Below are 14,699 nucleotides of genomic sequence, written 5' to 3' on the forward strand. Positions count from 1 at the left end.
CACCCTTAAAATATGTCTGAATAGAAAAGAAGCAGAAGGAAAATGAGAAGAAAGAGAAAAAGGAGAAGAAAAGAAGGACAATAAAAAGAAGGAAGAAAAGCAGCAGCAGCAGCAGCAACAGAAGAAAGAAGAAGAAAGAAGAAGAAGAAGAAGAAGAAGAAGAAGAAGAAGAAAGAAAAAGAAGAAAGGAGAAGAAAAAGTTGATGATGATGATGATGATGATGAAGAAGAAGAAAAGGAAAGACTTAACTTGGAGGCTTTAAATTGCACTAAGTTTTTGGGGACAGTCTATAACACACTTTAAAGATCACAAAACCCGTGTGACAAGCATTTTACCTTCACAACATGTGAGGCAAGGACTACTAGTATTATTATTCCCATTTTATATATAAGGAAACTGAAGCTCAGAGAGGTTTGTATTAAAGACATAATTTAATCTAGGTCTTCCTGACACTGTCGGTTATAGCAAATAATTTCTTTGTACTTAATGTATATACATATGTATGTATTTGTAACTGCTACCCAAAGTCCATTGGCATGCGATACTCTCCTCTTTGGTGAAGATCAAGTCTCTGCCCTGTGTTACAGACTGAGCAAAATTGGTGACATTTGAGAGAGCTAAGGTCTTTACCAGTTCCCCTTCTGTTCTCTTCAAGGTCATTCTTCTTTGAAACTGGTCAAACTTCAAATCTTGTTTGAGTGTTAAGTCACTTCACCTTCTCCTGGTGTCCAGCTTCAAGCTATTGAAAGAAAACACTGGAGAAGATATGAAGAATAAATAGTCTTTATTATGTCCCTCTTCAGACTTGGTAATCTAAAAATCTAAAAAGGAAATTTCCCCTTGACTGAGATTCAGGAGATTTTTCACAGAGAACTCCTTCACTCTGTATTGCCTGGCATATCCTCTCCTATGTATATCTTTTTTTTATTTCTGTTGTGCTATGATTTTGGCCCCAAACTCTTGCTTCCCCTCTTGAAAGGAATAAAAATCTCCTCTAGAAAACAGCAGGGGGTAAAGTGGCCAATATTGCCTCTTCTATTTCCCTTTGAGCCACAAAATGACAGACCTTATCATTGATGGGTTTCTTCTCTTTATATATGTATATATTAAGGTTTGTATGTATGGTTGATATTTATAAGCCATTATTGGTTTTCTTTATCCAGAAAAGTTTTTGATTCCAAAAGGTTTATGAAGTATAAAAGAGGCTAGATATTAATTAAGTGGTTTGTATGACTTGTCTCCACCCTCTCCACTGACATTTAATCTCTTAAATTTCTTTCCCATTTTTTTAGCAACTTTAGTTCTCTCTCCCCATCCTGTACCACAGACATTTTTATTATTTTTTTATTTCGACTTGGGAAAAATTCCTTTTATTACCAAAACCTACTTGTTATTGTTCCTTTTTTTTTTTTTTTTCTTGAAAGCCTCTCTTATCTTTTCTTTTCACTCCACTAGTCCCTGTGGTTGCAGTTAAAATGGTAGCCAACAGCTTCTGGCTGGGTTCCATAAGTACCTGCATTTGCCCAGACCCCTGAGGGACCAGAGACTGATTCTAAGCTTTGTAGGCTTACCAACTCAATTTTATCTTTTCAACTCAAAGAGGTTTAGGTCCTGATAGAATGGAATCACATCACTTCATCTCATAGGAGACTGATTAATAAACCAGAATGCTAATTTATTAATTTATCATTAGAAATGTAACTGAGACCTGACCAGTACATTCTCTTTTTGTAAATAAACCTACTTGGAAAAACAAACCACAGAAAGATCAACTGGTTTATTGAGAGGCAGTTTAGTACAGAAAAGAGAGTGTCAGGCTTCTAATTAGAAAGACCTATGTCCCAAATTCCATTTCAGACATTTCTTGGGTTATGTGATCCTGAGGAAGTCCCTTGTAGAAAAGGGGGAAGAGGAGAAGCTATAGATGTGTATTTTGCTTCCCTTTAAGCCACATATGGACAGTACATAAAATGGGCCTCTCTACAATGCAGAGTTCCATTCTGCTCTACCAGAATTTATAGGCTAATTCAACAGCAATTGATGAGACATTTACTACATGCCTACCACTGTGGCTAAATAGTTGAAATAAAAAATCTATACCCTTAAAGAGCTTATATTTTACTGAAAGAATTTGGCTTAGAAAACTCTACACTTAGAGCAGAAGCAAGGGAACACTGTACATTAGAAAAACAAGATTATGTGATAATTAATTGTGATAGACTGATGTGTCTATTACATCAGTGTGATAATCACACTGTGATAGACATTTTTTCAATGATGAGGTGATTCAAGACAATTCCAATAGCTTGTAATGGAAAGTGCCATCTATTCAAAGAGAGAACTATGGACACTGAATGTGAATCAAAACATAGTATTTTCAACTTGTTGTTATTGTTTGTTTGCTTCTTGTTTTTTTATCTCATTTTTTTCATTTTAATCTGACTTTTCTTGTACAACATGAGAAATTTGGAAATACATAAAAAAGGAAACTCTACACTTAGTAATACTATGCAAGCAGCCACATCTTGTCAGTTGATGATGGTCTCAATTTGTCATCCATTCCATATTGGGTTCTAATCAGCTACAGTTAAAGAAGCTGACATTCTCTGATCCTCTCGTCAGAACCAAAGAGTCAACATTGATTGATACTATAGCACACTCTGCACTTGTAACTAAGCCCCATTTCATCTCATTTCATCTCTATTTGCTTCTCATGCCCTGTTAATATTCAATTATATCATTGTACTAATATATTTGCAGATAAATCCAGAATAATATCTATATTGTTTTATGCACTTAAGACATAAATATGGCCCAGGAGATATCTGTGAATAAAAATATAGTCTTCTGTCATCAAGTCATGATCTGGCAATTAGAAACTCATCAATTCCAGTCCCAGAGGCATCACTAAAGTACTCTACCGGTAAGCTTTCAGAAACCTCTCTGGGCATTAATAACCTCCTTGGGCTCCTGTGTCCTTGACATTAAAATGCTTCAGTGTCCAGGATCCTTTTTCAGAAATGGAATAAAAAACAGTATTCTCATAATGTTACGTTCCCAGGAGATGGATGCAATATAAACACAGATAAGGAATTCGAGGTCTTCCTTTGGAAATTCCACATAACATGTGGAGACATCAAAAGTTCATAAGATTTAGAGATCTTAAAAAATCATCTAGTCCAGTCCTCTTATTTTAAAGATGAAAACTAGGGAAGGGACCTAGCCCTTAAACTCCAAAACCATTTCTCTTTCTCTCTCTATTTCACTGAGATGCAATAACTGTTAGTTACATCTTATCTATGAGTTTTTGCTTATCTATTTCTGTGAGAATATGTCAAAAATTAAGCCTTTGACACCAGTGGCAATAACCACCATTACAACCATCATCACAAGTAATGATTTGTGAATCATTTTAGTAAACAAAGTACTTTCATATACAATGTTTTATTTCCTTTTCACAATTCTGTATGTTAGTTGAGAAAATTGAGGATTTGAGAGTTTAAGTGATTTACCTAAGACTAAACAACTAGAAAAAGCAAGAAAGAAGGACTGGAGTGAGATTTTCTAAATTTGGGGGGTTTTCTCTACATTTCCTCCTTTATCTACAATATTGAAAGCCAGTGGGATACAGTACAAAGAGTAATGAACTAGGAAATAAAGATTTATTTATGAAGATACCTGCTCTGTCTTCCTTAGGTTACTTCACATTTCTTAGCCTCAGTTTTCTCATCTCTAAAATGGGAGAATAGGAATAGATGACCTTTTCTTTCTAGAACCAATATTGTATGATATTGCAAAGGGGATCTTATAACATAATTTTCTAGACTGTGAATTTTATAGATTGGTAAAATTAAGATGTTCTAGAAAGGTTAATCACCTTTCAATGAGAATATGTAGTCTGGCTCAGTGAAAAAGCATCATTCTTGTCATCCATGATCCATAGCTACTTTGAGTACTTACACTATTGTACTCCTTTTCTAAAAAGCATCCAGGTTCTGTTGATGATTAGATCTGTGTCCATAATCAAATTGTTTAAGCCTCTGTTTACTCATCTGTAAAATGTAGATAATAGAGTTCACGCTTTTGAAGAAAGTGCTTTTGAAAGTTTATCATGCTGTGTAAATTTGAACTAGCCTCATTACTAAGAGAGGAAAATATGCATGAACATACTTCCTAAAGTGCTATTCAAATGTAAAATATTATTTTAATTTAAACTCTGAATTAAGTTATAAGGAAAACAAAATGGGAGTTAAGAAACATTTAAGGGGCCTTTTAATTTTAAAATACTTATCATTTTCAAATAATCTAAACTTCCTGAGGAGACAAGCAGAAATTTATTATAATAAAAATTGAGAACAAATGTATTTTAAAAATAATAATAATGGTTCATATTTATACAACACTTTTTGATTTACAAATCACTTTCTGAAAGCAACCAAGTAATGTAAATATTAATATCCACATTTTAAAGATTAGGAGACAAACTTGCTCCAAGTGAAAAGGTCAGAATCTGAGCTTATATAGTTGATTTCAAATACCATGTTCTTTTTATGACAGAGATCATATGAGTTGAGTTCATGAAGATATCAAACATGATTATAATAATAATAATAATAAAAGTGCTTACTATTTATAGCCACATAAAAATGAGAAAGAAAACAGAAAGCAAGCAAACAACAACAAAAAAGGTAAAAATACTGTGTTACGATCCACTCTCAGTTCCCATAGTCCTTATTCTGGTTGTAGATGGCTCTCTCCATTACAAGTTCATTAGAATTGGCTTGAATAATCTCATTGTTAAAAAAAAAAAGCCATTTCCACTGTTGGTGGAGTTGTGAACAGATCCAGCCATTCTGGAGAGCAATTTGGAACTACATTCATAAAGTTATCAAATTTGCATACTCTTTGATCCAGCAGTGTTTCTATTGGGCCTATATCCCAAAGAAATCTTAAAGGAAAGAAAGGGACCCACGTGTGCAAAAATGTTTGTGGCAGCCCTTTTTGTAGTGGCAAGAAACTGGAAACTGAGTGGATGCCCATCAGTTGGAGAATGGCTGAATAAGTTATAGTATATGAATGTTATGGAATATTATTTTTCTATAAGAAATGATCAGCAGGATGATTTTAGAGAGGTCTGGAGAGACTTACATCTGATGCTAAGTGAAATGAGCAAAACCAGGAGATCATTGTACATGACAACATCAATATTATACGATGATCAATTCTGATGAATGTGGCTCTTTCCAACAATGACATGATTCAGGCCAGTTCCAATGATCTTGTGATGAAGAGAACCATCTACACCCAGAGAGAGGACTGGGGAAACTGAATGTGGATCACAACATAACATTCTCACTCTTTTTGTTGTAGTTTGCTTGTATTTTGTTTTTTTACTCATTTGCTTTCTTTTTTTTTAATCTAATTTCTCTTGTGCAGCAAGAGCATTATATAAATATGTTTATATATATATTGGATTTAAAATATATTTTAACATGTTTAACATATACTGAATTGCTTTCCATCTAGGGAAGAAGGTTGAGGGAAAGGAGGAGAAAATCTGAAACACAAGGCTATGCAAGGGTCAATGTCATCAAATTATCCATATATATTTTGAAAATAAAAAGTTTTATAAACAATAAGAATAATTTAAAAAGAAAAGAACTACATCCATCAGAATTAATAATCACATAATCTTGATACTGTTGTGTACAAAGTTGTCTTGATTCTGCTTACTTCATTTAGCACCAATTCATGTAAGTCCAGGTCTTTCTGAAATTATTCTGCTTCTTATTTGACAATAATATTTTGTAACATTCATATACATAACTTATTCAAATATTCCCCAACTGATGGGCATCCACTCAGTTTCCAATCCCTTGCTTCTATGAAAAAAATGACTGCTACAGACATTTTTGTACATGTAGGTTCTTTTCCCTTTTTTATGATTTTTTTGGGATACGGGTCCAGTAAAGACTGGTGCACCCATGCATAGTTTGATAGTCCTTTGGGCATAGTTACAAATTGCTCTCCAGAATGGTTGGGTCAGTTAATAACACCACCAATAATGCATTACTGTCCCAATTTTCCCAAACCCCTTTCAACATTAATCATTATCTTTTCCCGTCACCTTAGCCAATGTGAGAGATGTGTAATAGTATGTAAGTTATCTTAAGTTGTATTTCTCTGATCAATAGTGATTTAGAGCATTATTTCATATGACTAGAAATGGTTTTAATTTCTTCATCTGAAAATTGTTTGTTCATATCTTTGACCACTTATCAACTGGAGAATGGCTTATATTCTTATAAATTTGAGTCAATTCTCTATAGAGTTTAAAAATGAGGTCTTTCTCAGAACCCTTGAATGTAAAATCTATTTTCAACTTTTCTGCTTCCCTTCTAATCTTGCCTTGATTCGGTTTATTTGTACAAAACTTTTTAATTTAATATGATCAAAATTATCCATTTTGAATTTCATAATGCACTCTTAATCTTCTTTGACCACAAATGCCTTCCTTCTCCACAGATCTGAGAGGTAGATTATCCTTTATTAATCTAATTTGCTTATAGTATCACAAATCATTAGCTCATTTCAACCTTATCTTGGTAAAAAGTGTTAGGTATTGGTCAATGCCCAATTTCTGCCATACTGTTTTCCAATTTTCCCAGCAATTTTTGTCAAATAGTGAGTTTTTATCCCAAAAGCTACAGTCTTTGAGTTTATCAGACATTAAATTGCTATAGTCATTGACTATTGTTTCTTGTGAACGTAACCTATTCCAGTTATCAACTAATCTATTTCTTAGCTAGTCCAAAAAGTTTTGATGGCTGCTTCTTTATAATAAATATACTTTTAGGTCTGGTACAGCTAGACCACATTCATTTGCATTTCCTATTCCAGTTATCAACTAATCTATTTCTTCGCTAGTCCAAAAAGTTTTGATGGATGCTATTTTATAATAAATATACTTTTAGTTCTGGTACAGCTAGACCACTTTCATTTGTATTTTTTTCATTAATTATCTTGAAATTCTTGACCTTTTGTTCTTCCAGATGAACTTTGTTATTATTCTATCTAGTTCTGTAAAGTAATTTCTTGGCAGTTTGATTGGTATGGCACTAGATAAGTGAATTAATTTAGGTGGAATTGTCATTTTTATTATATTAGCTTGGCCTACTATAATGCTATTTGCATAGTACTATAATTAATTGTTCTCTAAATGTTTGATAACATTCATTTATAAATCCCTGGAGATTTTTTTCTTATTGAGTTGATTCATAGCTTGTTCAATTACTTTTTTCTAAAACTGGACTATTTATGTAATTTGTTTCCTTCTCTGTTAATCTGGACAATCTATATTTTTGTAAGTATTCATCCATTTAACTTACATTATCAGATTTATTTGCATACAGTTGAGCAAAATAGTTCCTAATAATTGCTCTAATTACTTCTTCATTGGTAGAAGCTCATCCCTTTCATTTTTGTTACTAGCAATTTGATTTTCTTCTTTCTTTTTTCAAATCAAATTAATTAAATTTTTATCTATTTTGTTGGGTTTTTTCATAAACCCAATTCTTAGTTTGGGTTATTAATTCAATAGTTTTCTTACTTGCAATTGTATTAATCTCCCCTTTTATTTTCAGAATTTCAAATTTGGTATTTAATTTGGGGGGGTTAAAATTCTTTTAAAGAAAATTCTTTTTCTAGCTTTTTTGGTTGTATGGTCAATTCATTGATCTTCTTTTTCTCTAGTTTATTCAAGTAAGCATCTAGAGATATAAAATTTCCCCCAAAACTGCTTGGGCTGCATCCCATAAATTTTGGTAAACTGTCTCATTATGCTACCCTTTAGCAAGATGTAGTATCCTTGCTTATCTCTTTTAATTAGGTCTATTTTTATTTTTGCTTGATCTGTAATCAGGATCACTATACCTGCTGAAACAATAGATTCTGTTCCAGGCTTTTTACCTTTTCTCTGTATGTATCACTCTGCTTTAAATGTGTTTCTTGTAATCAACATATTTTAGGATTCTGGCTTTTAATCCAGTCTGTTATTCACTTCCATTTTATGGAAGTGTTCATCCCATTCACATTCACAATTAAAATGACTAAACTCTGTATTTCGTTATTATCTCCAAGTTATACTTTTTCCTTTCCTCCATTCCTTCCTCCCCCTTGTTTTGTTTCTGAACACCACTTCCCTCAATCTGCCCTTTTACAGCCCTTCCCCCTTTCTTATCTCTTTGTTCTTCTACTTCTGTTTTCTCTTTTATTAGCCTTCCCCTTTCTTTTCTACTTCCCAATAGAACGAGACAAATTTTTATATCAAATTAAATATTTCTGATATTCTCATTGAGCCAGATCCAATGAGATTAAGGTTCACATAAAGTTCATCCTCCTCTTTTCTTTCCCTCAACTGTTATAATTCATTTTTTTGTCTCTTCAAGTGATGGGATTTATCCCATTTTACCTCTCCTTTCCTCTTCTTCCAGGAAAATCCCTTTTCCACTGCAAATTTCTTTTTTATATCATCATAGTATAGTCAAATTATATTTACACCCTCTAAGTATATCCCTAACAAAGATACAGTTCTTAAGAGTTAAACATATTATCTTTCCATACAGGGATATAAACTCTTTAATCTTTAAAAAACAAAGTTTTTTTTTCTTCCCTTTTTCATGTTTTTATGCTTCTCTTGAGTTCTGTGTTTGAAGATCAAATTTTCTAATTCAGCACTGTTATCATCAAAAATAAATGAAAATTCCCTGTTTAATTGAATGTGATCTTTTCCCCTAAAAGATAGTGCTTAATTTTGCTGAATAGTTAATTCTTGAGTGCAGTCCAAACTCCTTTGCCCTCTGGAATACCATATTCCAGGCCCCTTGATCCTTTAAAGTGGAAGCTATAAGGTCTGCATAATTCTGATTGTGGCTCCTTGATATTTGATTATTTCTTTCTGACTTCTTGCACTATATTCTCCTTAATCTCCTCATTCTGAGCTTTAGCTTCAATATTTCTTGGATTTTACATTTTGGGGTCTTTTGAAAGAGGTGATCAGTACATTCTTTCAATGACTATTTTACCCTCTGATTCTAGAACATCAGGGCAGAGTGATTTCTTGAATGTTGTCTAGGCTCTTTTTTCGTTATGGTTTTCAGGTACTCTAATAATTCTTAGATTGTTTCTCCTGGATTTATTTTCCAGGTCAGTTGTTTTTACAATAAGATATTTTACATTTTCTTCTATTTTTTTCATTTTTTTTATTTTGTTTGACTGATTCTTGATGCTCTTACATTTGTTTAGTTACAATTTTTAATTAATTATTTTCTTCAGTTAGCTTTTTTATTCCTTTTTCATTTGGCCAAATGAACTTTTAAATGAATTGTTTTGCTTGCTGGATTTTTTTCCCATTTCACAAATTCTTTTTTTTTAAGGAATTGTTTTATTTTTCCATTTTACCAAAACTATTTTTAAGGAGTGCTTTGCTTCAGACAATTGCTATGTTTCCTTTTCCAAAACTTTCATTTTCCCCCATTTTTCTTTAATTTTCTTTTAAGATCATTTTTGGATTATTTCAACAGAGTTGTTTGAGTTGGAGATCAACTTATGTCACTCTGAGACCTCATCTGGAGATGTTTTCCCTTCAGTCTGCTCAGCCTGTTCTTCCCTTTCTCCATAAAAGCTATTTTTAGTCAGAGCTCTTTTTGCTTTTTTTTTTTTGCTAATTTTTAAAGGTTGAGATCCACTCTTAGGGTAAAGGGGATATTGTCCCAAGCTTCCTCTACAGGTGACAGTGGCTTCAAACTGCCCTGGGGCTAGTGCTCCTGGCTTTCTTCTCATGTTAAGTAGATGTGGCTAATTTAAACTTGTTATGCTGGAGTTCAGGGACTCTATTTGCCTTCTGTAATTGCATGGATGATTCCACAGGTAATGTGCTGATCCATTACTTTCTGAACCAGGACAAAGTAGCCAATACTGCCTTATTTTGGCTAAAAGCCTACCTGTGCATTCACCCAGCATAGAGGCTTCTACACACTGGGTGTTCTTGTACTGTGCCTTTGCTAGGCCTTCTTCCACCACCACCCACCTGATTGAGAGAGACCTTTCCTCAAGTTCTTCCAAAATATTTTCTACCGGAAATTTGTTACACTCCAAATATTTGTGGGTTCTATCACTCAAAACCCATTCAGAGGCTTGATCTGGTGTTCTTCTGAGGGAAGTCGGGAAGAGCTCAAACAAAGACATCTACAATCTGCCATCTTAGCTCTGCTGATAATTTATATTCTTTAGTGAAATTTTCCATTAATAAAAACAATATTCCTTTTACTCTTTTGAAGGAGCTAAGGAATTTGGGGGTGAGAACTGTCTTATGTGGGTCTTCAATAGTTATGGCTGCTGAGAAAGTAGAGTTGAATCTCAGAGAGGCAATTGGCAGGACTCATCAAAGAATTTCTCATTAAAGAATGTCAGTGAGGGATGGGTTAGAAAGTAGAGCAGTTGAATTGATATTCATTTGTGGTAATTAGTTAATAATTAGTGTTTGTGATAACAATGATGCTGTGGCCCTTCTAAACAGGGATTGTTCCTTTTAAGAATGGTTCCTAAAGACACTAGGCATGAAATCAGAGAATCTTTCTTTAGATTTTCTTAGGTATAGCTTTCTGCTATTTTCAAGAGTGACCCTTCCTGAAGCCACCATCATCCTTGACTGACATGTTTTCCACTTGTTGTTGTGGTTAATTATTTACACATTGGTCACTACCTTTGCCAATGCCAACACCTTAGAAAGAATTGACTATTGACTTTGATTACAGTAAAAACCTTTGATAGATTTCTTGAAATCCATATATTTGTCTAAAATAAAAATACATAAAAGACACAGAGGTACCATGTGCTCACAGACACATAGAGACCCATGAAAAAAATGTGTCTGGCTACTGTTTCCCCACCCAATAGTTCACATCATTCTACACTTTTAAAATTATAAAATGGATGAAAATAAGTTTATAAAGTACTCTAAAAAATACTGTGCAATTTTAATAAAATATTACACTGAGGTAGCTATACAAAGATTAACACTTTCACATCAAAAGAGGAGGAAGAATACTGGTGGTCTTAAAACACATGAAAAATAGATCAAAAACCTTTAGGAAAAAATGTTTGGAATAATCAGGTAGCACTTCACTGAACAGTACTGCAGGCTGATAACAGGAACTTCCTTTTGGAATTATTAAATATACTACAATTACTTTACCTTCCTGTGGGTCCACATATGGAATCAAAAGATACTCCATGGGCCCTATCTACATAAATTCAATGAACAATATGTTAAAGAAACATCAGACAAATTGCTGAGTCATGGATTTATTGTGCTAAAATAAAGGGTTTCATGATTGCAATTCTGGTTAAATTCTATATTATCAGATAATACATATAAGTTATTGTTAAGGCATCTGGACTTAGTGAATCATATCAAGTATACAAGGAAAAGATGGAGACAATGCATTATATCATTTTAGATGATAAAAATTTAATATCTACTGAATACCTATCCAGTCATGAATTGATAACTAGCATGATACAACAAAAGCTTGCTACACTTTGCGGATTGATAGATGACAAAACCCTCATATCAGCTGAGGATTATCCAACCTCCATGTGTAGGAGACAGAACTCAAATTCAGGTCTTCCTGACATCAAGTGTAATGATACTTGATAAATGATAATTTTTACTTGCATTATCTTATTTGAGCCTCAGGCCTATCCTGTGAAATAGCAAATATTCTATTATTCTCATTTTAAAGCTGATGAAATGAGTTTAATTAAGCAAAATTACCCCCCAGAGAAGTCACATCTTTAGTCAATGGCTAAATTGGAGTTAGAAATTACATTTTTTGACTTGGAACTTGGTCTTTTTTGTTCACTGTACCTTGTTGCCTTGCTTCCCAAATGGGTATGGCTGAAAATCAGCACTGCCATTGATACACGGTGCTGAGAATCGAGAAAATACAGAGTGTTTCCCTTTTTAACCAGATGTTTGTCAGTATATCCAGACAACCAGTGTATGATAATTTACAAAAAATAATAAGAATACTAATCATAACTTTCTATAAGACAATGGGTTTCCTGGTTCTGAACTAAAAGTAAAGCTAAGCAATTGGCTCATCTTGAACCCAGTGAATTATGCCAAAGTTATGTGAAAAATGTATGGGTTGCTCTGAAAATACATAGCAATGACCTGTTTATGGATTTGCTTTATATTGAACAAAAATAAGGATTGATCTGAACCTTGTATCAACCTTGATTTTTAGCAGTTAAAAAATTGATTTGGGGGCTTCTTTTTGGAGGACTACTCAGTTTTGCACACCTCAGCACTTCATGATTTCCTAGCAGGGGAGATCTACAGACTGCAAAATATTCTCAAATCAAAATGGAAGTATGAAATGTCAAAAATCTCTAAGGAATATGATTCTGCTTCAAAGATTATAGCCTTCCCACACACATACATCCTTCCTAGATTTGGAGCTTAAGGTTGGGGGCAAGGAGAGAGAGTGAAGGAACTTAAGGACCCTGACATTTTGACTATACCAGCATCCTCACACCATCGATCAAACAGGCAAGCAATCAATACACTACCTGATTTCTACCTACTTATAGAAATAAATTGAAAAAGGTGAAGTTTGTTTTGATTTTTCCCTACCTAGTAAAGTGATACTTGGATGAAGTTCTGAATTCCTTAGGAATGAAGCTCATTTAGAAGCTTCATTAACCATGTTAAGAACATCCATGTAAATATACAAACAAAAAACCCTCTATAAATCCTGCAAAAGAAATTGGTGAATCTGTTCTCATTAAAGAAAATAATAATTCAGGATGCAGAAAAATGCATTAAGCTTTTTTTTTGGGGGGGGGAGAGAACAAAATGTACGTGATAACATTTTGTTAAATCATCATAACTATCAATGTGCATTTATGAAGCACCTATTGCTTCACCTACTGTGTGTCCAGCTGAGTGTTAAGAATAAAAATAATTTTAAACAAACTAGAAACACAGTCCCTGTTCCCATTAAGCTTATGAAGGAGCTGATATTTTATGGAGGATAAAGCATGAAAACAATTATGCTTATACAAGATATGTACAAGGCATAATTGGTTGTAATCTCTAAAGGAATTCCTGACACTAGCAATGTAAGAGTTGAAAATAGGGGATGGGGAGACCCAGGAAAAGAGTCTCCAGAAAATGGGATTTCAGTGAGCTGATTATAGGGAAAAAAAACCAGAGGCATGAAAGAAGTGCAGGTCAAGAAGAAAAATATTCCAAGCTTGTGATGGAGTCAAGTAAAAGTGTATATTTAGAGGTTTTCCTTGGAATTTTATTCTACTTTTGGAGTATTTGTTATGAATGTTCCTCCACAAAGCCTTGCTCTGATGCCTCATAAGGACATGGCAATGGCCCCAAGTTCTCAGAAGTTATGCCCATAGGGAACAGCTTCTAGAAAGTGCTACCATGATGGAAGGATTTCATGATTCTGACAGTGTTGTTATTGTTGCTATTGTTGTCTGTCATTTGTGTTTAAAGAAGATCGATGATATCACATGGTGATGTCTTGACTCATGTGAGAATTAGATTTAACTGAGGCAATATTGCAAAAATTCATCAACTGTCACTCTATGTTCCAGAGACAAAGTTCAGTGTCAAAACAAGTCAAGTTAACTGGTGATGACCTGGGATACAGCGAATTAACTTGGCATTTTTGACATTTAACCAAGCTTCAAGAATTTGACAGAACCTGTTCAAGTTGCTTTTATGGCCATTGGTACAAATGATTTTCATCTGTTCATTCTGCCAGTGGAAGTTTTCACATGCTTGGAGTAGAAACATCCTAACCCACTGCCAGATTTAAGGCTTATTAGTTACCGTCAACCTGATGTGACCCAATTGCCTACATTACTATGCTTATGGGGCCTGTTGCACATGCTATAGCTTCTCAGAGCCAGAGATGAGAGTAGAATGCTAGGTAGACAACAAAAATAGATAAGCAGCCCTGAAAAGGACTTAGCAAACCCTCATACCAGAAGTGCTTAAACCTCCTTAAACACACCATAAATACATACATACTAACAACCTAATCTGTTTTCAAGGGACCAACCCAGCTAATAAATATGGAAAGGATGACCACTTGAATTCTTTGGCCATGACAACCCATGAAACAAAGGAAGATATTAAATGAAACCCCATACATATCTACTTCTTTAAGGATGGTGGTGGAATAGCACCAAAAGGGGGACAGAAAGTCATGACTAACCTAGCTATTAGATTATTGATAAAATTTAACTTAGTTGTTATTCATCCAGGAGACACAGTGCCATGTAATTAGGAATTTTTGCACAGGGGAAATGTAGCACAAATCCTGCCCAAGGCAGCTGAACCAGCCTCTTTCTTTCAATGACTCTCCTTCCTCCTCCCACACCTTCTGTTCATTATTGTTATAGATGATCAGCTTGACTCAGCATATACAACCCCTTGTCTCTCCCTCAGACTCCACTAAATACTGATCTAGAATAACCATTGTGAGCAGTCCTTACTTGATTCAGTTATTTTCCCCCAGAACCAGAGCAGCACCTCAGAGAAATCTCTCTCGCATGCTGTCTGAATCTTCCACTTCTGTGTCCCAATATCCTCATTCTCCTCAGGAAA

At 34.1% G+C, this 14,699-nt stretch overlaps 1 long non-coding RNA gene across 1 annotated transcript in view; it reads right to left on the reverse strand.

Moving 5' to 3' along the window:
* Nucleotides 1–200: 200 nt before the first annotated feature.
* LOC116421875 overlaps nt 201–14,699 on the reverse strand; it is a 63,886-nt gene continuing 49,387 nt past the window's right edge. The window contains exons 2-3 of the long non-coding RNA XR_004232458.1: nt 3,962–4,053; nt 201–756 (exon numbers count right to left, since the gene is read on the reverse strand). This is a non-coding gene — a long non-coding RNA (uncharacterized LOC116421875). The remainder of the gene's footprint in view (nt 757–3,961; nt 4,054–14,699) is intronic.

This window comes from Sarcophilus harrisii, chromosome 2 (genome assembly GCF_902635505.1).
Source record: "Sarcophilus harrisii chromosome 2, mSarHar1.11, whole genome shotgun sequence".
In the NCBI taxonomy this organism is placed as follows: Eukaryota; Metazoa; Chordata; class Mammalia; order Dasyuromorphia; family Dasyuridae; genus Sarcophilus; species Sarcophilus harrisii.